This window comes from Staurois parvus, unplaced genomic scaffold, assembly GCF_062004578.1.
Source record: "Staurois parvus isolate SC_StPar_1 unplaced genomic scaffold, SC_StPar_1.0 ptg000075l, whole genome shotgun sequence".
Taxonomy (NCBI): domain Eukaryota; kingdom Metazoa; phylum Chordata; class Amphibia; order Anura; family Ranidae; genus Staurois; species Staurois parvus.
In genome coordinates, this window is record NW_028317871.1 from 4737899 (window position 1) to 4764202 (window position 26304).

A 26304-nucleotide genomic window follows, 5' to 3' on the forward strand; every position below is an offset into this window, starting at 1 on the left:
AAAAAGGTGGTGGACAAAAATGGGAGAAATTGGGATTTTTTGTTACCATACCTCATGTTTGCTATAAGAGAAGTACCTCAGGCATCTACAGGGTACTCACCTTTTGAACTACTGTATGATAGACATCCCAGGGGGTTGCTAGATGTCGCAAAAGAAACATGGGAGGGAGAGACCATGCCCTATAGAAGCATCATCAAGCATATTTCACAGATGCAGGATAGAATCGCAGCTGTCATTCCACTTGTACGGGAACATATGGAGCAAGCCCAGAAGGCCCAGAGAAGGGTTTATAACTGGGGTGTCAGGATCCATACCTTCAACCATGGGGATAGAGTGCTGGTGCTAGTTCCCACCGTGGAAAGTAAATTCTTCGCAAAGTGGCAAGGTGCCTTTGAAATTAGGGAGAAAGTAGGTGAAGTAAACTATAAAGTTTACCAGCCAGGTAAAAGGAAACCTGAGCAAATATATCACGTTAATCTCTTAAAACCTTGGAAGGACAGAGAGAGTTTATTGGCAGTACCAAGCCCCCAAAAGGACATGATCCCCATGGCCCCTCAGTTACCTATAACTGAAACCTTATCAGTAGCCAAACAGAATGACTTTAGTGAGTTTGTAAGAAAGAATGGAGATTCTTTTTCTCTCACCTAGCTGGACTGACCACATTAATACAGCATGACATAGTTACGCAGTCGGGTGTCCGTGCAAATGTAAAGCCCTATAGAATACCCGAGGCCAGGCGGGAAGCAGTGGCAACATTATTGGCATTTCTTGGGGTCACAGGCTACTACAGGCATTTTATATCCAATTTTGCCACCATCGCAGCCCCACTGACAGATCTGACAAAAGGTAGGAGATCGGTCATGATTGAGTGGAATCCTAAGGCAGAGACAGCATTTCAAAGGTTGAAACAAGCTCTCTGTGCCCAACCTGTGCTTGTGACCCCAGATTTCACAACAGACTTTGTGGTACAGACTGATGCCTCTGATGTGGGTCTCGGTGCTGTACTGTCCCAAATCAGAGAAGGGGAGGAGCACCCCGTGGTCGTCCTGAGTAGAAAGCTTAATAAACATGAGAAACATTATGCAATTGTTGAGAAGGAATGTTTGGCCATCAAATGGGCCTTGGAGGCCCTGAAATATTACCTGTTGGGAAGACCATTCAAATTGGTTACTGATCATGCACCGCTCAAGTGGATGTGTGATAACAAGGAGAAAAACAGTCGAGTGACGAGGTGGTTTCTTGCGCTACAAGTATTTAAATTTACAATGGAGCACAGAGTGGGGAAATTTCAAAATAATGTAGATGCCCTTTCCTTTATCCATTGCCTGGTTGGGACAGTTGCTCAGCCGTAGTGTCTTGAGCAGAGGGGGGGGGGGGGGATATGTTACAGTAGGAAAGGCAAGGTGATCGATGGACGCTATGTGTCACCTCGCATGCGGGTATATCTGGGAGAATAAGGTGAAGTCCACTCCGGGTTTTCTGGGCCACTATGGCAGAGGTGGTTCCGGACCTGATTTTGTGGTTCACTGATGACCACCAGCAGGTGATATAAATCAGGCAGGGCTGGAGCAAGAAGTTGCTCTTGGCCTGGTACTCAGAGACTCATATCTGAGTGAGCTGTGGAGGAAAGTTTGTGTTATACAAACAAGGAAAAGGTTTGCTTACAGTTTTCATTTTTGTTGGTGACAGGGAGAAGCCCTTCACCTTTGAGAGAGGAATCTGCTGTGTTTAGTTAGTGCCTGGATGGCGAGGATTTATTTTCTGTTTTGTTTGTTTTGATGCTGGCAACCTTGTAAATAAAACTGACAACAAGTCAGATTTTAAGAAAGCCCTGCTGTGTGGACTACCTTTTTCTCAGGGAAGATGATCCCCCACCTGAGCTACCCCCACACATAAAATACATTTTGCCATAAATGTTTGAAGAAAGATTATTTACTTGCAACATTTTTTAACAGAAACTAAGAAAGAAATGTGTTTTTTACCACCAAAAGTAAGCTCTGTCTCAAAAAATGATAAACCTTTCATCTGGATAGAGTGTTGCATGACTGAGTAATTTTCATTTAAAATGTGACAGATCTGAAATCTGAAAACTGGCCTGGACAGGAAGGGGGTGAAAATGTTTGGTATTGAAATGGTTAATACAAGTGGTGAGCTTACAAGTTTCAAAGAATACCCATTCGCATGCAAGGAAAGTTTAAAAAAAAGAGTTTTTTTTTCATACATATGAGTGGATTATGGAAATCAGTAGTTTTGCCTCATCCCATAAGCTTTGGGAAAAATTCCTTTGCAAAAAACAGCCTACCTGCCTGTTAGAAAATCAACCTTTGCGTCTTCTCTGGAGCTCACAGCTCACACTTATATGATTAACAAAGGGCTGACCCACCCACAATTTTAACTTAAGCAGTTAAGACAGAACTTTATCCAATCTAAAATTAACTTATATCCTTGATTATATGAATAATGTATATGACATCATACAAAGAATGTGTATATGATTACCATCTTCAAGGTTCAATCAAATAAATGATAAGTTCAATGTTCTGTTGTGGTGGTTTATGTAAGGATATATATTATTTATAAAGGGCGTGTCCCTTTCCCTTAGATGAAATATTACAGTGCCTCCAGCCGTTAAAATACGGCAAATATTTAATAAACCAATAATTTGGACACTTTGATAATTTGATCACCACTTATTATTATACCTTGAATTCTTTTAGCCAATATGATTTCGTACCATACACACAAAATTTGCCTTATAATAGATAAATATAAAAATTTATTTATGTACAAAAATTATATATATATTAACACAAAACGCAAAAGACTGGTGATAAATGAATATTGGTACACACAATCAAAAATATATCCTACCAATGTAAGACACACTAATAATGTCTCTAACTAATTACATCAATCACAAATTTTAAATGATATGATATTTATTAAATTTATTAATAATTAATAATTTCGAATATCTCAAAGGTTATATTCTCGCATGCCGTGGCCATAGGATTGCAAGAAGTAAGCCCTTGATATGTGATACTCTGGTTATTAATATTCAATAAATTATGAAATATGGAAAAATTTATAATATGGCAATAAACAATTTTTAACAGTAACACAGTATCTTTCTACATATATCTAACTACCCAATATTGTTGTAATACACTAAGGTAATTTTATGATTCTACACAACAGAGAAAGTAATTAATACAAAATCAAATAAACATCTCACCACACCCGGACGTCAGACTAGGCAACTCTCCCGTGGATTTAGCTGGCAGTGGAACGCCTTTAGACTGATATATAGGCAAGTGATAGATTCAATAGGGGAGAATGTAGGAAGTTATAAGTTTAGAGGTTTAAAGTTTTAGGAAGTTTGAAAAGATGGAAGAGTAGTTATTTCAGCAGAGATCTTCTTCAGATGTCAGGTCTTTCCATGAGGTCTTTATGAGGTTTCCTCTTTTTTTCTTAAAGCACATGGGCTTTTATATCCACTAGTCCATTGTTCTAAGATACCTTCCCACCAGGCTTCCTGATTGGCTAGTTGAGAAATGTGTGTACATAAGCTATTTCTCACCTGCCCGCCAGGTGGCGGTCATGTATCACAGAACAATGTGAGTATTTGAGATGACTCATACCTTGGGTGGAATCTTCAGGTAATTTCAGGAATAAAATATACGGCTCTTTCCAGATATAGCAGTGATACCTATATTATTCTAAATAGGGACCATGGAATATAGGTGTATATTCGGTTATTCCTCCTTGAAGTACCATCCTGTTTGTTTCCTGATAAGACATGTAACTAATGCTAGTTTATAATACATCTTACTTCCCATCATCTCAATACTCAAGTTAGTGATATATAGTTCCCATTGCTGAGTATTTAGTGGTGTTTAAAGTCTATGACATCTTATTTATAATCTGTTTTTGTAATACATTTTTGTAATGATATACAGTGAACTTTTAGACTTAAATGTCCTGAATTTCACCCCTTTGTTTCAGAATCAACATTTTTCTCTGTGTAGGGAAAAAACTCTCTATTTGCATGGCCCTTGTATTGGGCTCATGGTAAACAATTGTTAATGCTTTCACCCTTGGTGAACAATAGTATATGGTAATAGTTTCAGAGGTCTGTTGGTTCATCACACTCTACAAGGTTTGGGTAAGCTCTCAGACAATCAGTTTGGTTCCTCTATTGTCCTGTCCAGACCTTGTATATGTTTACCTGCTTATTGAAGTCTGAATAATGGTGTTTGATCACCTGTAGAACTTTAAAATAGTATTGTCTCTAGGAGGAAAGAAAAACAATCCCTTCACCCATTCTCTCCAGTTCTTTAACTAGAATTCTTGGTGGTTCAACCAAGACAAAATTAACTCTTAACATCCGGTTATGCTGATCTGTTTGCCATATAATATTATGTCTTGATAAAAGTCATATTTTTGAGACATGATACAAAAGCCCACAACAAAATCCCCCTTTGTTTTTGGGGTATAGGCACGCGTAGAGGGGTGTCTGTATCGAAAAACATGAGTGGGACTTTTGGGTTAGAGTGATCGTTCGTCTTCTCTGGTGAAGGGAATGAAATTCAAAAAAAAATTTTCGATAATAAAATGGCAGCGGTGATGCTGGTTGGTCCTCAACTTGACTCGGCGTCTTTAGATGGACACTTCCGATGACGATCCTGGTCTTGTGATGAGGCCGGCCTGGCCTGGCACATCCACCTTGGGGTCCATGGGTCCTCCGCACGACAGGTCTCTTAGACGGTCTCCTAGGCGGGTCTTTTCCTCTGGACTGGCCCTTGGTGGCCTGGGACATCAGGTTATCGTCTCTGGATCGATCTCTGGCATCTGGTCTTTCCCACAGGACATTATAGCTTCCTTCTAGGGTCCGGTCATTGACACCTCCGATCGCCGGTCTGGTCATAGTCTGGGCCTTCCTTTCTAAATTATTAAAATGAACAGTTTGAGTAATGGATATACATAAAATTATGTTACTGGATCCTGTAAGGCAAAAGATGAATTATATGTTTAAAGGAAATTTAATAATGATCTCAATATCTCCAGATAGGAATTGGTGAGTTCAGTCTTCCAACAACTGCAATTGAGACTTCGGATGGCAAGCACGTAATTGGTTGATGTGCACCCATCTATCACTGATTTCACCATACCGGGTGACCTGCAATTTATATGCGACCGGAGAGATTTTATCAATGATAGAGAACGGACCTTTCCAAGATGGAAGGAATTTCCGTTCCTTGATCTGGTCTCTTGCAAAGTTGTATAGATAGACCTTGTCACCAATCTCATATTCCTTCTTGGAGGTTTTGAGATCATAGTATGTCTTAGCACTAGTTGCAGCTCTTTCCAAATTTCGCTGGGCAAAGGCAAAAGCATATTGCAGATGTTTACGTAAATCCTCTATGTATTGGTGTGTGGTGGTAGCATTGATCAAATTTTGATCTGTAGTGCGATACAATAAGTGCTGGGGCAGTACCATCCGTCTACCTGTCATCAGTTCAAAAGATGACATTTTTGTAACTGTATTCGGAGTAGCCCTCAACGCCATCAGGACCAGTGACAGTTTGACATCCCAATCTTTGCCTGTTTCCTTAACAAATTTCTTAAGGACATTAACAATGGTCTGATTGTATCGTTCTACACCACCACTAGAGGCTGGCCGATAGGCGATATGCAATTTCCTTTTAACCCCTAAAATTTTCCACAATTTGGCCATCACTTCGCTAGTGAAGTGCGATCCTCTATCAGACTCTATCCTCTGAGGTAAACCAAAACGTGAAAATACATGATTTATTAGCAATGCAGCACATGTCTCGGAGCTATTATTTGGTGCTGGTATACATTCGACATACTTGGTGAATAAACATGTAACTGTTAACATATACCGATTTCCTCGTGAAGATTTTGTTACTGGTCCAATAAAATCCATCTGAAGGTTTGACCAAGGCATACATATCCCCCTCTTCTGGAGAGGTGCTCTGTGAGTTGGCTTGGTAGGTTGAAATTGGGGACATATTAGGCAACCTTGGCAGTATTCCTTCACATCACGTAACATATGAGGCCAGTAGGCATAATCCCGCAGGATCTCATACGTGATCTTCTCTCCACGATGACCGGAAGTGGGAGCATCATGGGCATGCTGTAGCATCAAACCTCTAAATTTAAGTGGGACGACCCATTGTTGTACGCCACCCTTTGAGGTTCGTATCAACAATCCCTGGTATAAAGAGAATTGGGATTTGGATTTCATTAAGATACGTAAATCCTCCTTCCCACTACATACTTCCTTATTTATGGGATTTTGGTTGGGATCTTCTATATGACTATAAAACAAGCCAATTATTGGGTCTTCTTTTTGGGCAGTAATTAAATCCTCACTAGGAGAATCGTGACTCCACTGTAATGCATTCGGATCACCAGCTGTTCTGGCCTGTTGCCTGGTGACAGCTTCAACCTGTACGGTACCTAAAAATTGGTCAATGTCTAACAGTTCACCGGTGATTGCCCCTTCCTTGGCTAGAGAATCGGCCAGATCGTTCCCTTCTTTCTCGGCACCTAGAACCTTGGAGTGGCCTTTGGTCTTCTTGAAGTGCAGGGTGAGATCATTGGACCTTACCAGTTCATCGATGTGACAAAAAAGCTTACCATGTTTCACGGGTTTGTGATTACTCTTGTTCATGTTGTTTCGCTTCCACCTAGGGAAATACTCCACAAAACTATTCCTGACATAATTGGAATCGGTTATGATGGCACACTCTCTGATGTTGAACTCTATAGCCATCTCAACTGCTCTAAGAATTGCAGTAAGTTCAGCAACCTGACTGCTTTTTGGTCCAAGTTTGTATCCCACAGAAATTGGGGTGACACCTTGGGTCCAAACGATTCCAATACCTGCCACTAGTTGGAGCTGTTCCCCATCCTTGTGATGAAAAGCACAACCATCCACATATACACACGGCAGCTGTTTACAGTATTCTTCATCGTAAACCTTGTAGGGAGAGAACAGTTGTTCTTCCAGAAAGTCAGTGTCCGGGCCCTCCATAGCAGGCGTAGTTGCGGAACAATCATGGAGCTCGGCTAGGCCCTGGGCTACTGGACTTTCCTTGTTCTGTTTGTACCGAATTTCAAGAGGCCACCCTTGCAAAGACAAAGTCCAAGCAGTGATGCGGCTATTAGACACATTTCCTCCCTTGATACGTTCACTCTTTAAATACTGTAAAGGCTGGTGTGCCGTTTCAACAATGATTCTCTCTCCCTGAATGTAACTGCGGAAATTCTGTAATGCCCACACGGTGGACAATAGAGCTTTTTCACAGTCACTGAACTTTACTTCAACCGGGGACAAAGTTTTACTGGCATAGGCAATCACCTTACTGACATCATCACGTTTCTGGTAAAGAACAGAACTCATACTTACCTGCGTAAACCCTGTCTCTAGATAGAAATTTTTACCCCCTTCGGGATATCCGAGACACGGGGCTTGTGTGAGACGTTCCTTTAACTCCTTCATGGCGTCCTCCTGTTTCTTACCCCACGACCATTCGACATCCTTCTTCAGTAGGTGAAGCAACGGCTTGCTTATCTCGGCGTAATTATCAATAAACTTACGCGAGTAGTTCACCATACCTAGGAATGATCTCAATTCTTTAAGGTTAATAGGGACTTTACAATTCAGAACCGCCTCAACTTTCTTCTTTTGTGGGTTCAAACCTTCAGCAGTAACTTCATGGCCTAGGAAGTTTACCTTCGTGCGACACCACTGGGCTTTCTGTAAGGACAGTTTAACTCCTGCTGCTTTTAATTGGCCCAGGACATGCCGAAGTTCTGTAATGTGTTTGGCCATATCAGTACTTTTGATCAGGATATCGTCCACATATGCCAACGTCCCCCTTTCGAAGGCGTCTGGAATGGCCTTGTGCATGAACACAGCAAATTCATGTCCGGAATTTATGAATCCGAAAGGCATTCTCACCCAACAATATTGTCGATTCCCAAAACTGAAGGCCAGTTTGTATTGGTCTTCCTCGCTCACCTTTATGGTCCAATACCCCTGTGCACAATCCAAGGCTGTGAAAACTTGGGATCCTTGGAGCTGGGCTAGACATTGGTCTATGTATGGGACAGGCCATCCTGACATGTACACACGTTTGTTCAGCTGACGGAGGTCAGCGCACAAACGCCATTGTCCATTGGGTTTTAAAATACCCAGGATCGGGTGGTTGTAGGAGCTGTGGATGGGCCTAATTATACCCCTTTCATGTAACTTCCTGATAATCTCAGCTAGAGATTCATAGGAAGCTAATGGTAACCTATACTGTCTTACGAATACTGGTGGGGCATCTGGATCTGTTTGGATCCTAGCGATGTGTAGGTCAGTAGTCCCACAATCGTAAGAATCCTTGGCAAAGATTTCTTGGAATTCAAGGAGAAGCTCTCGGAGCAATTGTCGGTCGAGATCACTGGCACATGCATCGGCGAGGGCCACCATCTCTTCCACTAACTCCTTGAATCCAGGAAAGCTTTCCGGCTGACCTATCTCATATGCCTCTTCAAGTTTCGTGGTGAGGTCATTGGGTATGTGATGTGTGTGTGTGTTCTCCTGCCATCCAGGTTCTTTGGGGTACTCTTGTTCTTTGATTGGGTGATCAAAGACAATTGATGTCTCTTCGACTCGACAGGTGCCATCTTTAGAATCGAATGGATAAATGGACTCTATGGTGAAAATACCCTCTGGTAATGAATGGAATGTTTGTTCAATTAATTGTTCCTCCGACAAATATTCATCGGGGATGAGTCCAATCACCTGGTTAGTGACCCCAAAGGTGTAATATTCAGTCTCTACCGCTAGACCAATAAGGGTCTCTTTGGGTAAGACGATGTCCTGATTGGACAGATTATGTACGTAAATGTACATCGGGGATTGATGTGTGTTGACTAGGGGCGTGTGTGTAATGTTCAGTCCCTCCCCCTGCATTTTATGGGAGAGGCATACTAATGCATCTGACCCCTTCAGTCTATGTCCCTTTTTAACTTGGATGGGGAGTATGAAATTATTTATGCCCTTAGGAATTGTAATCTTTTGGGCTACCTGGACTTCAACAGCATAAGGCATCTGTTGCTGGGATTTTAAAGCTAAGTCCAGATTTTGGTATTTTTCGGGGTCCCCCTTTAGTCGACTCCATAAACAGTCATTAATTAGGTCGACTTGCGTTGCAAAGCGATGTAATATATCGTTGCCAAAATAAATTTTCGTTTGGGGATTATCCAAGACTAGGAACACATGGGTGGCTGTTTTGTTTCCTACAGTGACGTTTAAGAGACACCTAGCCATTGAATTGTGATCATCAGAGTCATCAAGGGAGTCTGAAATCCAATGACGCTGAGGTGTGGAGAAACGGATCATTTCCATTTCGGTCAGGTGTTTTATCAGCCCATGGCTTACAAAGCTGTGTTCCTGTCTCAAATCTAGTTTGGCATATTTTGACCTATTAAGACCATTTATCCGGATGGGGATAAACAAGTCGCTGTTAACCTTTTCAATACCTGTCAAGAATTGGGTATGATCTCCCCCTTTTCTTGGTTTATCCTCCTGATGAAAAGATATCGTAAGGATGTCATCTTGGAGGGAAATATCTTTTATTTTCTCTTGGGGAATTCTAAAAATGTGTTCCTCATCTCTTCTGATAGGGTTATGGTCATCAGGTTTGATAACCGTTACATCAGGAAGTTGGCTGTTCCTGAAATGGATTTCTAATGATCCAGGCCTTTCTTCCACCAGGTGGCAGTGTTGTCGGGAATGGGGAGTTTTAAGTTTCCCATATTTAATTGGGGTATTTACCTGTGACCACAGGACTTGGTTCACACAGTCAACTATGGTGTTCAGCCTTTTTAGGAAGTCCATCCCAATTATCATGTGGTGCTGGGAGATACTGGCAATGATGATGGGGTGTCTCAGTTCCTTATTACCCAGTTTCAATTTAAGCCAGGCGGTACCCATGACCTGTAAAGGGTCTCCACCTACACCAATCAATGAGCTGTCAAAGCTTTTAAGTCTCGGCTTGGTGGGCATGACATTCGCCACTTTGTCAAAATGTTCCTGTGACATGATGGTTGCTTGGGATCCAGTGTCTATTAAGCCGACAATCGAAAGATCACTGGCATCCTGCACCTGTACTGTGGCATAATATCTCCCATCAGATTCAGTCAGCTCACACATGAAATTAGTGTGGTTGAAGATCTGTGGGCCCTTCAATAACCTATGACTAGCTCTTATCTCACCGCATGTGGTGGAAACATCACCCTTATCCTCCCTGGTGGGATTCTTGGACTGTCTCAAGACAGAAGCACAACTAGAAGTTGGTGCTCCGTCTGGCTTGTCAATCCCGACGACTTCCGATACCGCGACTATATTAGGGGCAATAGATGGACACTGAAAAACAGGAGAATCATTAATAACCAACAAATGGTCCCCCTTTGCCTGAGAACTAGATTCTCTATTAGTAGGCGTGTCAGGGACGGTACACACATCTCCTGTCATTTGACTCAGTGTCCTCCCCTGTTGGTTTAAGGCTTGGTTGCCTGTTAATTCTGTGACCCTTGGTTGGTCACAGGAGCTGCTCCTAAAAAAGGATTGGATGGAAATTGAGTGACAAGCCTGTCCATTTGTTCAGCCATTTTGCTGACCTGTGCCTCTATTTGTCCAATACGCTCAGAGGAGTCATTCTGTTGATTCTCCCTTTTCCTATACTTGTGCTTGTATTTTGGACGAGACTGGTAATGAGACTCAGAGTCAGAACTACTGCTCTGGTCCCGACGCCATTGTTCTCTCTGAGGTTTTGGGGTCTCCCTGTTATTAAAGGGAGCCTGGGGTACTGTATCCCCCCTTTGAGCTTGAGGGTGTTCTTGGCGTGGAGGAAATCTTTGGAAGTCGGAGTTTTTATTAAAATTGGGATTCTTATTGTAATTATGGGGCCTGTTGAAATTGGGGTTCCCATAAAAATTCCCATGTTGGTTTTGGCGAGGATAATAGAACCTCTGAGGATACCATTGACTCCTTTGATTCTCCTCACTGTACTGACCCTTACCATACTTTTTATTCTTCTCACTTCCACTACCGTAGTTCCCTGGCTTTTGTCTATCCTTTCTTACCCACTGGTTTTGGGGTGCAAAGTTATGGACCTCCTTCACTTGCTGGGTTTGAGGTACAAATCTAGGGGAACCATTGGTTTTACCCCCACGGACTACTTCCGCATATGATTTCTTCTCTGCCTGCAAATTTGGATTTGGAGGGGAGACGGTAGTGGCTGCTACTATCTTGGGGCTATTTTTAGGTTCTCTTTTTATCCCGCCCTCACTGGACTGCTGGATCGAGAATAAATAGTCACTCTCTCTCACCAACCAATCAAGAGAGCATCCCTTTCTGTAATCCTTTGCAAGTCCCAATTTTATGTAAGCAGGTAATGCTTCATAGAATAGTGTCTTGAATTCTGGCTGGTTAGGATTGGGATCCTTTTCAGCCAGGAAATAGGCATTTCTGAGGACAGCCAGAAATTCTGCAGGGCTTTGGTGAGGACCACACTTTAAATTGTAGGCCGCAGCCTTGGCAGAGGTTACAGTTTTATAAGGCCCAAATTCCATGTGGCACTTATGTTTAACCTCTCTCCAGGACTGATTGGAATAGGCCCTCAAGGTCTCAAAGAATTGCCGGTATTTCTCTTCAAACACCCATGGCAGCAATTCTATTTTGGTGTGGTCATCTCTAATGCCCAGAATCTCTAACGTTTGTTCATATGTTTTCATGTGTTCGGTGATCTCAAGGGACCCTTTCTTAGAAAACATAGGAACAGTGTCCTTCAGGAACTTAATGACCTTTGGGGTGTCATATCTCCTGAATGACCCCTGGGATTTCCCTTCCTGCCTATATGAAACCTCATATCTTTCTTCAGAGCGCTCTGGAGTGTATCTTGAAAGCTTAGGAGGTGACCTATATTCTGACCCTGACTCACTATCAGATACTTCGCTGTGATGCGGGTATCTCCGCTCATCAGCCTCTGGCTTGACTGGGTTGGTCCGTCTTTGGACCCCAGAATTTATTTGGGCCGTCAACCTTATAATCTGCTCCTCCAGAGTTTTCTGCTCAGATTTTATCAAGGTAAGTTCTGACTGGTCATGCTTATCCCCTGGGTGAACTTTAATTTTGACAGGAGATAACCTCTCTGATCTGAAGTACTCCACCTCATCTTTTAAGTCCTGATACTTCTTTTGAAGTTGTTTTAATTCCTGAAAGTTTCTTTCATATAGGTCCTGAGCACTTCGAAAGTCTCCGACCAATCTATCATAATGTTTCTCGGATTCGTCTAAACGAACACCGGCATGACCAAGCTTCCCTTTCAAAGACTCAATGTCCTGATTTTTGCTTTCTAACAAGAGGCGGGCCTCTGACAACTCTTCCCTTAGAGTCATGGTCCGCTGGGCAGCTCCAGCGGTCATGAACCATAACATGGGCCAAGCTTCTAGGAGAAGTCTGTCACGGCTTCTATCACTTTCTGCTCCAGCAAATGCCATTAAAAACCCAACAACCTGGCCCTTTTGGTTGAACAGGTCCTCAAAGGTGCTAATAGCCTGCTCTTTCTCTTCATCCACAAATTCATTATTGCTATCCCCCAAATTCAATTTCTTGCGGAGATAATTTATTACTTCATTTTCAACATACTTCTGCCAAGCACCGGCAGCTTTCCGAGCTGGCTTCATAACTTCCTGCTCAATGCCTTGAGCCGCCATATTTTCCTCGTTATGCTTGGAAGAGGTGGATCCGTGATTACTGGATGCCATTTTGATACAAAATATATGTTTGATAAAGTGTACAAATATACAATCACCAGTGCGTTTTGTGTTATGGTACGATTTCTATGGATCTCAGCAGTGCCTCCAAATTTATGTTGTGGTGGTTTATGTAAGGATATATATTATTTATAAAGGGCGTGTCCCTTTCCCTTAGATGAAATATTACAGTGCCTCCAGCCGTTAAAATACGGCAAATATTTAATAAACCAATAATTTGGACACTTTGATAATTTGATCACCACTTATTATTATACCTTGAATTCTTTTAGCCAATATGATTTCGTACCATACACACAAAATTTGCCTTATAATAGATAAATATAAAAATTTATTTATGTACAAAATTTATATATATATTAACACAAAACGCAAAAGACTGGTGATAAATGAATATTGGTACACACAATCAAAAATATATCCTACCAATGTAAGACACACTAATAATGTCTCTAACTAATTACATCAATCACAAATTTTAAATGATATGATATTTATTAAATTTATTAATAATTAATAATTTCGAATATCTCAAAGGTTATATTCTCGCATGCCGTGGCCATAGGATTGCAAGAAGTAAGCCCTTGATATGTGATACTCTGGTTATTAATATTCAATAAATTATGAAATATGGAAAAATTTATAATATGGCAATAAACAATTTTTAACAGTAACACAGTATCTTTCTACATATATCTAACTACCCAATATTGTTGTAATACACTAAGGTAATTTTATGATTCTACACAACAGAGAAAGTAATTAATACAAAATCAAATAAACATCTCACCACACCCGGACGTCAGACTAGGCAACTCTCCCGTGGATTTAGCTGGCAGTGGAACGCCTTTAGACTGATATATAGGCAAGTGATAGATTCAATAGGGGAGAATGTAGGAAGTTATAAGTTTAGAGGTTTAAAGTTTTAGGAAGTTTGAAAAGATGGAAGAGTAGTTATTTCAGCAGAGATCTTCTTCAGATGTCAGGTCTTTCCATGAGGTCTTTATGAGGTTTCCTCTTTTTTTCTTAAAGCACATGGGCTTTTATATCCACTAGTCCATTGTTCTAAGATACCTTCCCACCAGGCTTCCTGATTGGCTAGTTGAGAAATGTGTGTACATAAGCTATTTCTCACCTGCCCGCCAGGTGGCGGTCATGTATCACAGAACAATGTGAGTATTTGAGATGACTCATACCTTGGGTGGAATCTTCAGGTAATTTCAGGAATAAAATATACGGCTCTTTCCAGATATAGCAGTGATACCTATATTATTCTAAATAGGGACCATGGAATATAGGTGTATATTCGGTTATTCCTCCTTGAAGTACCATCCTGTTTGTTTCCTGATAAGACATGTAACTAATGCTAGTTTATAATACATCTTACTTCCCATCATCTCAATACTCAAGTTAGTGATATATAGTTCCCATTGCTGAGTATTTAGTGGTGTTTAAAGTCTATGACATCTTATTTATAATCTGTTTTTGTAATACATTTTTGTAATGATATACAGTGAACTTTTAGACTTAAATGTCCTGAATTTCACCCCTTTGTTTCAGAATCAACATTTTTCTCTGTGTAGGGAAAAAACTCTCTATTTGCATGGCCCTTGTATTGGGCTCATGGTAAACAATTGTTAATGCTTTCACCCTTGGTGAACAATAGTATATGGTAATAGTTTCAGAGGTCTGTTGGTTCATCACACTCTACAAGGTTTGGGTAAGCTCTCAGACAATCAGTTTGGTTCCTCTATTGTCCTGTCCAGACCTTGTATATGTTTACCTGCTTATTGAAGTCTGAATAATGGTGTTTGATCACCTGTAGAACTTTAAAATAGTATTGTCTCTAGGAGGAAAGAAAAACAATCCCTTCACCCATTCTCTCCAGTTCTTTAACTAGAATTCTTGGTGGTTCAACCAAGACAAAATTAACTCTTAACATCCGGTTATGCTGATCTGTTTGCCATATAATATTATGTCTTGATAAAAGTCATATTTTTGAGACATGATACAAAAGCCCACAACAGTTCAGAGCATGTTACATGTTACATCCATAATTTGGGTGTAAAGTGTAACATGTTCCAGACCTGCCCCTCACAGTGCAGGTGGCTCTGTCCTCACCACCCGGCTTTGGAAAAGTAAATTTTCAAAAATCAAAGACGTCAGGTGCAAAATTGTTAACAGTGACTACATCCAATCAGATACAGTCACTGTTCAGGTATTAAAGCAGCCACTACATCTAAGGACTATACATTAACTATGATCCCCAGTATCAAATGTCTTCAAACCATATCCCAAATAAATACAAATTTATAAAGAATTGGTAGTTATACTGTATATGGATATTTGAGGACTCCTTATGTATTAACATATATGAAATATGAACTTGGGGTGGATGCCAGCCTGTGAAGGAGAAGGACTAGCTTTTTCTGCAGGCTCCCACTCTATATGAATGACTGGGTATATATAGGCATATGACATTATGCATTGCCTACATTGAGCTATAATTTTATACTAAGTACACATCTATGCTGAAGGACGGTTGGTGGGAATCTGCCAAAACATTAAAGAAGTACTCTCATAGCTTTGGGTCAGTCTGGAGCTCAAGTTGCCCTCCCCTTGGTGAACATTAGTTCCCTTAAAGGGTTTCAATAGCATTGGTGCTCATGAGGACTAATGAGCTGCAATATATAACATTTTGTATTTTGAGGTTGGAATGTGTCCGGATTTGTTCTGAGGGTTGAAAGACTGTAGAAAATGTGTGCAGTACATAAAGTGAATAGACACATGTTCCATTTAGCCATACTTCTTCAGGCCATGCCCATTTTTCATTGCTACGTGGCCACACACATAATGGAATAATATAAAAAAAATGGCTGAAGCTGCCCGGATCCTCCCTTTTGAATGAGATCAGCTGAACAACGCTTAGGTGCCAATTGAGAAATCACAAGATTGCAAAGTAAAAATACTAAAGGTTCAGATTAAAAAAAACAACAATCATATCATACTTATCTGCTCTGTGCAATGGTTTTACATAGAGCAGTCCTGAGCCTCTTCTTCTTGGGTCCTCTGATGGTGCTCCAGGCCCCTCCCCCCACTGAGTGCACCGGAGCAAACTGCTTGCTCTGAAAGCACTCATGCTTGCTCACTCCTGAGCCCCTTGCTCCCTCCTCAATGGCTCCCAGTGGCTCCCACTACTGTGTCTCAGCCAATGATACAGCAGAGGCCCGGGAGAGCTTCTGCTCTTGTGCACATCTCTGGACTGGGATCGGGCTTAGGTGAGTATAAGGATGGGGCTGCACACTGAAGATTATTTTTCTTCCTATATAGAATTCATAAAGGTAAAAAACCTTTAGTCTTTAGAACCACTTTAACTAGGATTTTTACTTCAGAGGGAGATGATTTTAATAAGTAAAGGTTTAATTTAGGTATCACTGTGCTTTATATAGTGCTACTTTTGTCACATACGCTGCATAGTAATTGGATTAACAGTAAACCTTTGGGTCTGCTGAGAGATTGTTCGGAAATAAATGACTCTTCCATAAAGCAAGATAGCAGGTTTCTTTATGAAAAAAAGGAAAATAGAAAATAGGAAACTGAATCTTAAAGTTAATGGAGACAGATGATTTGAATGCTGCCTGTGTTGGGCTAGTGGTGGTATTCCAACCTTTTAATTAATATGCATTATTACTAGAAATAGTGTACACATCAAAAAAGTAAGAGTGCTTTAACCCCTTTATAGGACTGTAAAGACTGAAAATGGGGAAATAAGATGTCACCAAGGCTTTATTCTTCTTAAAAATACAAAACAATTAATTAAAGTGGAACTTAAGACCAAAAGATAAAATTGGGCCAACAGACAGGAATTTGAATGCAGAATAGGCATACTTTCTCTCTTTTGCATTAAAAGTTACTTTCCTACCTGTCTGCCCTTGTACAGTTACAGTAGCTGTGCACTCGCAGCCCACTGTACAAATTTGGCAATACCGAATCTTACTGAACTCCCATACATGCACAGGAGTGATTCACTGCGCAGACAATGAAATTGGGCAGCGACTGAGACCTGGAAGCTTGCTAACTGAAGATGGTAGTGGCCAGGCAGCAAGCTTGGAGACACCACATCGCTGGAGCCAGGGAGAGTAACGTTCCACTTTAAATGTATTTACAATTCATCAGGAAGATCACATCCAACACCCAAACATTTTAGAATGGAAATGTTGTTTCAAACCCTACTTGGGCCACCTCTTAAGCAAAGCAGGTATAGTACAATATTTTTATAAGGGAACTTGTTCCCTATTTACAACAGGTATGAACTATCTTCTATTAACAGCATACATCAATAATATACGTAAATATTAAGTAAAAATAAATATTAATTACTCATGGCATAACTAGGTCACATTTTAAACACAATTCTGCAGATCAAAATGATGTGAAGGAAATAAAACTCTAAATTTCCTTTACATATAGAACAAGCCAATACCATCATGTATGCCATAAACAAAATTACATGAAGCTCAACATTACATGCAATCATGTATGAGAAAAATAAGAGAAATAATGTATCTAGTTTGTTTTTTAATTGCAAACTCTCAGGAGAGATTAGCAACTTGAAGTTTGTGCAGTACAGAAGATTAAAACCTTTTCAAGGGAAAGCCTCTGGCTCCAGATATTGTTTTGTTTTGGGTTTGTGACTAATAATTTATTAGGCTTCAAAATTGTTGTCAGATCTTCCACATACTTTTCTAGTAACAGTTAGCTCTTAAAGATAACTTCAGAACAGGGGCGGACTGACAACTCATGGGGCCCCCGGGCAATAGGGGATCATGGGGCCCCTGTGTCCTTGCCCAAACTCAAAAAAGCCTATGAAAAAGGTAGCAGGGGCATCTCATGGGGCCCCCTACTGACCCCGGGCCCTCGGCCAGTGCCCGAGTTTCCAAATGGTCAGTCCGCCCCTGCTTCAGAATTATATTTTTGACATGATGAACATATTTACTAATCACAACATAAAAAATGTAGACTATAAAATAGAATTTCTATAGAAAATTGATGGCAACTGATTGGATAACTATTCTGATTTTATGTATAGCAATCACAACCGTAAAAGGGCAAACAGAAATAGAAACAGAGGATACCAGAAATGCAAGGAGCCAAAAGTTGCCTCTATTATAGGTTCTGTACATTTCAGGAAGTAATTTGAGATTTATACTGCAGTTATGTAACCACAAAGAGACCATACATATTTTATATTGCTATGTAACTGTATTATAAACTGTGCTGATCTTTCTAATGGAAGGAATGAAAGCTGAACTCTGGGAAGATGTAAACACACATTAGGGCAGTTGTGTATTCATTAAACAAGCACAAGAACTCCTGGGATTTATGCCTCAAAAATGACAGCTTCTTCTTCATCAGTCAGAGAGTTAACTGTCTCTGGGGCCTTTTTTTAAATGTCTCCATATTAGGCCCACCACCTTGGCAATTAACCCTTGGGTAACCAAAGAACTAGATAGAGCACAGAGAACAGGATTAGTGGCATCGTGGGAACGTAACAGTGGTCTCCCAGTGAAGGGACCAACAAATATAACAATTGTTGAAATATTTGAATGTTGAAATGAGATACACCATTAAATAAAGTGAAACGTATCAGGGATTTCAGATATTGAAAATAAAAATGAAAAATAGAAAATAAATTACATATAAACTCATCATGAATAAATTAGTAAATATATACAAAATGTTTTCTACATGATTCATAATATGCCTTCTGATGTGCACAAAATCATATATACTGTATATTTTTATCTACACACGCACATCTAAAGAAATTATCAACATATATCTCTCCCTATACAAACACACACACACACACACATATAATTTAGAATATAAGACATAATAAATGAATTGTATATATTAGATCATTAAATAAATCAATAAGTATAACAAAAACACAGTGATATGGGGAATGCAGGTCAGTGTTAGAAACATTTTTTAGTCAGCCCATGCCAGTCCGAACTGTGGGGTTTTAGGACATGCCAGCCCACCTTTATTAAAACAGAAATCAAAGCAAAGTCCTTTATATCAGGTCTTCCCACAGAGGGATTTTACTTTTACACATAAAAACAGGTAACAGGATATGTCAACCCCCCTGGCTCTCTCTTCAGGAGCACCACTGGTCTTTTCCCTGGTCCCTGAGACCATCTCACTCGGCTTCTTCTGGCTCTCTGGGCCTTCCTGTCTCACTCAACCTGTAGTTACAGCTTCCTGCTGTATGGGCCCACTCCTGTATGGGTTCTTCCTACTGTATGGCCCTCTCCTGTATGGGCCCACTCCTGTATGGGTTCTTCTGACACCCCGGGCTCTCTCAATCCTCTGAAACTGTTTCCATCAGTCCCCTGGATTTGCCTAGTTGCCCCTACTCTCTGTCTCCCAGACTCGCTTTCAGTCTCCCAGACTGTCTTAGCCATCTCAACTCTTTCATCCCAATGGCCATTGAATCTCTTCTCTCACATGAAGTGTTGTCTCTTAAGTAGAGCACATCTGTCTCTCTACAGGAACACACACCTGTCTTCAAACAGGAGCACACCTCCCTCCTGGCTAGAGCTCTACCAAAGACTCACTTATAACGAATGTGCACACCTGCACACTTAGTCCGCATGCACACTGGATGTTTTTACAGCTGCTGTTTTTGGCTTTTGATGGTTTTTTTATCTACAGCCAGTAATCCCCCCAGCATGTTATCCTATGTGTTCATGCACACATAGACTATAATCAACGTTTTTTGGCAGGGGTGGTTTTTGGCTGGAAAAAACCCAGGACTAGTGGGTTTCTAGAGGAGTTTTGTAACTGTAAAAACGCTCCAATACGGAAAAATGCGATAAAATGTGGTAAATCGCTGCAAACCAGGATTTTTGGACTTTTTTTAAATTAAATGAAAGGTAAGTTGTAGACATGTGCATTTTGTTTCATAACAAATTAATTTTAGTCAGAAGGTCAGAAAATTTGAATTTCAGAGATTTGGATGCATGCAAATCTCCGAGTGGACATAGTAACGAATGTAAACATATCCGAATAAAATTTATAATGAAAATAACAAATGCATTAATTTCATTCAGATGATGTCAACCGATTCAATAGTAATTTGGGTCCCTGGGGAAGTTAATTCAATTTATAATTTGTGCAATAACTCATATTCAAGTAAATTGTGATTCCAATTGAATTTAAAATTGTCACAATCAGTTCAGTTCCACAGTCTAATGCAATTCTTAGGTTTGAAAAATAATTTTGCATTACTTATTCAGTTGCGTCCGAAAATATCAAATTCTTCGGAATAGTTTTGATATATACAGTAAATAAAGAATCCACCTAAATATTGAATTTGAAAACTAATACTGTATATAGCAAAAAAATTTAAAAAATCTGCACATTTTTTTTAATCCACTCAGACCAACAAATATACAAAACAAATGCTGAATATAATGAAATGAATCTCAAAAACTAATTTGTTTGACATAGTGACTCTGACAAAATAAAATTCATCAATGAACAAATGCATCCAAAGCAAAATGAAAATTTCTGGCGTACACTACCTATTTTTTTTCTTCAAGTTTTATTTGGTGTTTCAGCAAGGGAGAAGGGGGCCAAACCTAAAAATGGAACCTTGTTTTTAAGGTGCAATGTCTGCTTTAAAGTGGTTGTAAAGGCCCAAGGTTTTTTTACCTTCATGCATTGTATGGATGAAGGTAAAAACCTTCTGTGTGCAGCACCCCCCAAGCCCCCCCCCCAATACTTGGCTGTCAATCACAGCCAGTGAGCCAATGAGGAGAATGTGGGTGGGGTGGGGCCGAGCCACGGCTCTGTGTGTAAATGGATAGGAGTGAGCTTGCTTGTGTCCCTTCATAGCAAGCTGCTTATTCTGGGGGCACTCGGCAGGAGGGAGGGACCAAGAGCGCCGGCAAGGGACCTGAGAAGAGGAGGATCAGGGCTGCTCTTTTCCAAACTCACAGAGCAGGTAAGTATAACATGTTTGTTAAGATATGCTCTTGGGTGGAGCTATCTTAAACCTCTAAGCTAAGAATAGTTGTTAAGGTTTTATAAGAATTAGATCTGTTTGACGTTATGTTTTTAGGGCCTCATTCACACAGCCAAATTGGCTGTGGTGTGGCAACTATCTGGTGAAAAACTGGATGCCTAGCTCAAGTGTGTGTTGACAGCAATGGTCAGGAAGCCTGTAACAAAGCAGGTTAACAGCAGCTGTAGCTGTCTGCTGGTATATGGATAGCATAGCCAGTGATTACCTATAGTAAGGGACAGATGATCATCCATTGACACAAGCTACTTGCATCCAGGGGAGATCATCTGTCCCCAACTGTACATAATTGCTGCCTGTGTGATTACTTCCAAACACTAGGAGCTACTAAACTGTGAGCCTGTCATTGCTTTGTACAGGCTTCCTTGTTCCAGATGACTGCACACACCTGGGGTACCGGGTGTAGTTTTTCATAAGATACTTGCTGCACCGTGGCCAATTTGGCTGTGTGACTGAGGCCTAATATTTTATCATTTCAGCACAAATGGTTCCATTAAACCATTTAGAAAAAAGCTACTGCTTAGATATATTTTAATGATTTTTTTAAAACTTCATCATTTAAATGGTATTTTGGTGCAGCATTGCACAAATTTGCTAGCTGAGAGACCTTGACATATCATGATTATAAATTGGCTGTTTATAGCAGAGTTCCATCAGTTACATTATTTTTTATGTTGCACGCATGCTGTGACTCATTTGCAAATAACATCTAACACCTTGTATTTTGTAAGCCATACTGCATGATTTGTTTCAGTGCTGTGAAATTGTAAATATGTAAGGGTGTTGTTTACAGAATACTGTATATCAAATAATTAGTGACCCCACTGACACAAATTTGTCTCCTGCCTACTAAGTTTACTATAATGGGTTATGCTGCTGATAGGAAATGAGAAGCTGCACTAATATGTTATTTTTACCTAATTTGCAGACTACTTTACTGTATATACTGTATATATATATATATATATATATATATATAAATATAAATTACAATCAGGAAAATACAGGGCACAGTGAATTATAGCTGCATTATGACTGTACTTTAATCACCTGTATCTAACTGACATTTTATGTTTTCAGTTTAACTAAATAACACCAATCGTCATGGTATTTGCATCCTGCCAACTTGTTTACATTGTTGTGAGTGTTAGCTCTTTTTAACTCTAGGCTTAAAGCAATATTAAATGCTTTGTGACTTTTAAGCTAATGAAGTCTAAGAAACCGATGAATAATTGCACATTACATGTCTTGTTTAATATCTACTCATAATCACTCAGTTTACAAATCACTGCTACCAGCTCCAGAATGCAGATTCCTTTTTCCCCAAACTTCCAGGTAGGGAACCTGAGCATCTAGAATGCACTGTTTGGAAAGGACAGTCAGAAGCAGAGAGGTGGAATGATGAGGGAGCAGAGCAGTAGCACCGCCGTTTAGTTCACTAAGAGATAAATACTGCATGTATTTTTACTTAAAATAACTGTGGTAATTTACTGAGAGTAGCCAATTTTCTGAGGTTTTTTTTGTGGTACTTAACCACTTCAATACCGGGCAATTTTACCACCTTCCTTTCAGCTTTCGACGCTGTCGCACTTTGAATGACAATTGCGCGGTCATGCAACACTGTAACCATATGACATTTTTATCATTTTTTTTTCACATAAATAGAGCTTTTTTTGGTGGTATTTAATCACCACTGAGTTTTTTTATTATTTGCTAAATAAAACAAAAAACACCTGAAACTTTTGAAAAAAAAACACTTTTCTTCGTTTCTGTTATAACATTTTGCAAATAAATAACATTTCTTCATAAATGTAGGTCAAAATGTATTCTGCTACATTTCTTTGGTGAACATAATAATATTAATTGAATTTGTATTTTCTTTTTCAAATGTTTCTATTATTTTTTTTTTTTATTACATTTTTTTCTTTTTTTACAATTTTATTTTTCAGCACACTGTGACCAAAGCAATACAGTGTTACCATAGTAACATTAAACTACTCTGGGCAAGTGATCAGAATTTTTTATTTTTTTTAACACATTATGATTGCTAATCCTAATGTATTTCACTTGCAATCATTGTTACTGAATTAAACTGATTCATTCAGTCTTTTGTTGTGACTAGCTGTGATTGGACAAAGTTGATCACATGATACAGATGGACTGTGATTGGCCCTGTCTGTATCATGTGACTGCCTTCACCAGTCACAGCTAACAACATAATTGTATACAATGGATGGCATGACAAGAAGCCATCTATTGAATACAATTGACATGTGATCTGCTGTGATTGTTCACAGAGGTCACATGACACTGGCAACGGGCCGCTGTAGTGATATGTCATCAGCTGTGTCCTGTGGACACAGTGGATCTGTCAATCTGCTATAGGCCGGATGGGAAGGTGTTAAAGTATAACTAAAGGCAAAACTTTTATTTTTGTATATCGTGGAGATGGATGAGAACACCTATTTGGTTTTTATTCCTGTCTGTGCTCCTGTTTGAGAGATTCACTCTTTCTATTTGTCCTGTTTACCATTATCATTGAAAGTCAAAGTAAAAGAAACCCCAAATTTTGGGTTGTCCCCAGAAAAGTGATAGAGGGTAAATGTACCAATGGGGCCACTAGTTCTGGTGACATGGTGGTCTAAAAGGAATTCCCTTCATTTTCAGAGATTTTCTTACTTTCTGTTTTGGCTATGGAACATAAAGTGAAGGTAAATCTTCCCAATGGGACACAGTTGAAAAAAAAAAACTGCCAGGGGCTACAACTCTCCCTTACTCTATCCAAAAATGAAAAAAAAAAGGTTTTGCCAGTAGTTCTACTTTAACATATTTGATATGCCTTTATTACAGATTGGCCCTCTGTTATTACTAGCACTGCTAAAAGTACAGCTACAGCTCAGGGAGCAGGGATCCTCTGGCATCCTAACAACCAGGGACTCATCCCATTGAGGTGAATGTAAACAAAGGAGCAGGGACAGAGTTAAAAAAAAGCTTAAGTGTTTCTCCACAAAGGACACCAAACCCTTTAGCCTGACATGAATTTTAAGGGGGATCCACACAAAAAAAAGCCATGAGGTCCCATCCAAATTCTTTACCAGACTTTTATATCCAACCATGCAGCCTGGCATTGCAGGAAAAGGGGTGGATCATGTAGTCCCACCTCTTGAACCATACCAGGCCACATGCCCTCAACATGAAGGGTTCCTTGGAAGCACCCTGTTCCCATGTTGATAAGAACAATTGCCTCTTACTAACAATCCTGGCCCAATGATTGTGGGGTCTGCAGGCAGGTGTCTTATCAGAATCTGGAAGCCTTCTTTAGCAAAAAGGAGCCCCCAGATACTGCCACCCATGTGAATGAATGACTCAAAAAAAATGTACAGAGTAAATAAACACAGTGTTTGACAATTCCTTTATTTAAAGAAATAGTTCCACAATGTTCATCCTTTGTTATTCATATCATCCAGTAATGCAGATCCAATCATCATGATGAACAGCACCTACTAACTCAAAACTAACTAACACAAAAAACCCAGATGGCCGCTGACAAGTCTGATCCAATCACTTCCCTTGCACTGAATTGCATCTCTGTGTCCCCACCAATGAAGTAAACCAAGTGACCTCATTGATCAAAAATGGATTCCTGGCTGACAACTGAATGAGCTGGCTGGGGATAAGTCATTTGGTGTTAGGACCCTGGTGGGTGTTGGCTCCCTGGCAACCAGTAACCCTGAGCAGGAGCTGCCACACTTGGTAGCAGTAGTAATAGCACTGTTAAATGTTTCAATCCTAATTTTGTACATTCAATGCATTTCAAACGGCTTGACCACAAAATAGTTAAAAAATATGTGTTCTTTGTGAACTGACTTTAACCAGTTGCCGCCCGGCCTATAGCCAGAAGGCGGCCGGGTAAACAGCCGTCCCTCGGGGTGGACGCCATATGGCGTCCTTTCAGGCACGCGCAGTACGCTCTGCGGCGCGATCTGTCACCGGCCGTGTACCTTGGACACGGCCAATGACAGATCTGTGTACTGGCCCCTTTGCCAGTACCATGTGACCTGCTGTGACCAATCACAGCAGGTCATATGACAGTTGTATACAATGGATGGCTTTCTTTCATGCCATCCATTGTATACAAGCGTGTCTATCTGTGAATGGTCACAGCGATCACATGCACAAGCTGGGCCAATCACAGCCCATCTGTGTTATGTGATTAGCCGTGGCCAAATCACAGCTAAGCACAAAAAAAAACCCCTGAATGAATCGATGTCATTCAGGTGAATGCTTGCTTATAGCAAAGTAATTCTATAAGCAAATTGTGTAAAAAAAAAAAAAAAAAAAATACTGATGGTCACAATCATGTCCACAGGGAGAGGCACTGTTCTCCATTTTGCTCCAAATTTCTGCATTGTGGTATTTCTCTTAAACTAATATTCCATCACCTGAGAGGGGGAGGTGTAGTATCGTGCATATAAGAGCCAGGCACAGGCTCTCCCTGTAGTAAGAAGGCTTCATGTATCTCCTCATTCCCCCTCCCTCAGGAATGCAACCAGCGTATGATGCCGAGTCCCTGCCTAACAATCCTTTGCCGAATAAGGCTTGGCTTGTCCATCGTGGGAAGAGATTTTGAGTAGAAAAAAGAAGTGTTATCTTTTGTGTTCAGTCAGGACTGGGTGCAGTTGCCCACTTTAGGGGCCTTGCGGTGTTCGGCCCTGTCTGGGAAGAGCAACTCGGGCCCCTGTCACTAATCAGGAACAAACTGCCCGTGCCTAGTCTGACAGTCGAGAATGGTAACTGTCAGAGGGGCATGCCAGTGGTTCAGCTTTGGGAACCACTTGTAGGAAGAGACCCCCAGAGGTCTGGGAATGGGGAGATTGAGGCAGTTATGGCCTGACCGACTCCCCAGGTCAAGAAGCAGGTTTCGTCAGTCTTGGATGCAGCTGGCTACGGTAAGACGCCTGGGTGCAACTATCATGGCTCAGCTAGACCCGTGACTGACCTAGCAGGCAGGAAACTGACGGAACTGGTGTCCTGGATGCTAGCAGGTAAAGAGGACTGTTCATCTTTTATGAAGGTACCTGTGGACCCATCCGGGCAGCGATTTCCAGAATTTGCCTGTCCGGTTCCGGTGCACACAGGCGCCACTACCTTCGGGTCAGATGTAGTCCTAGGCCTGAGAAAGAAGATGGGAAAGGGAAATCTCCTTCTCTACTTTGACAAGAAGCTACATCTCCATATGTTAGCAGATGACACTCCTGAGCCGAAGTGTTTTGTGAACAGGTGGGGACCCCGGCAGTCGCCACGGTATCCGGATAGTCATAGCCGACTGGTGCTCCCCCGTGACCACACCC

At 40.6% G+C, this 26304-nt stretch overlaps 1 protein-coding gene across 1 annotated transcript in view; it reads left to right on the plus strand.

The window, feature by feature from the left end:
- Nucleotides 1-26304, plus strand: part of SHISA9 (shisa family member 9) — a 1225124-nt gene that overhangs the window by 993875 nt on the left and 204945 nt on the right. The window lies entirely within an intron of this gene.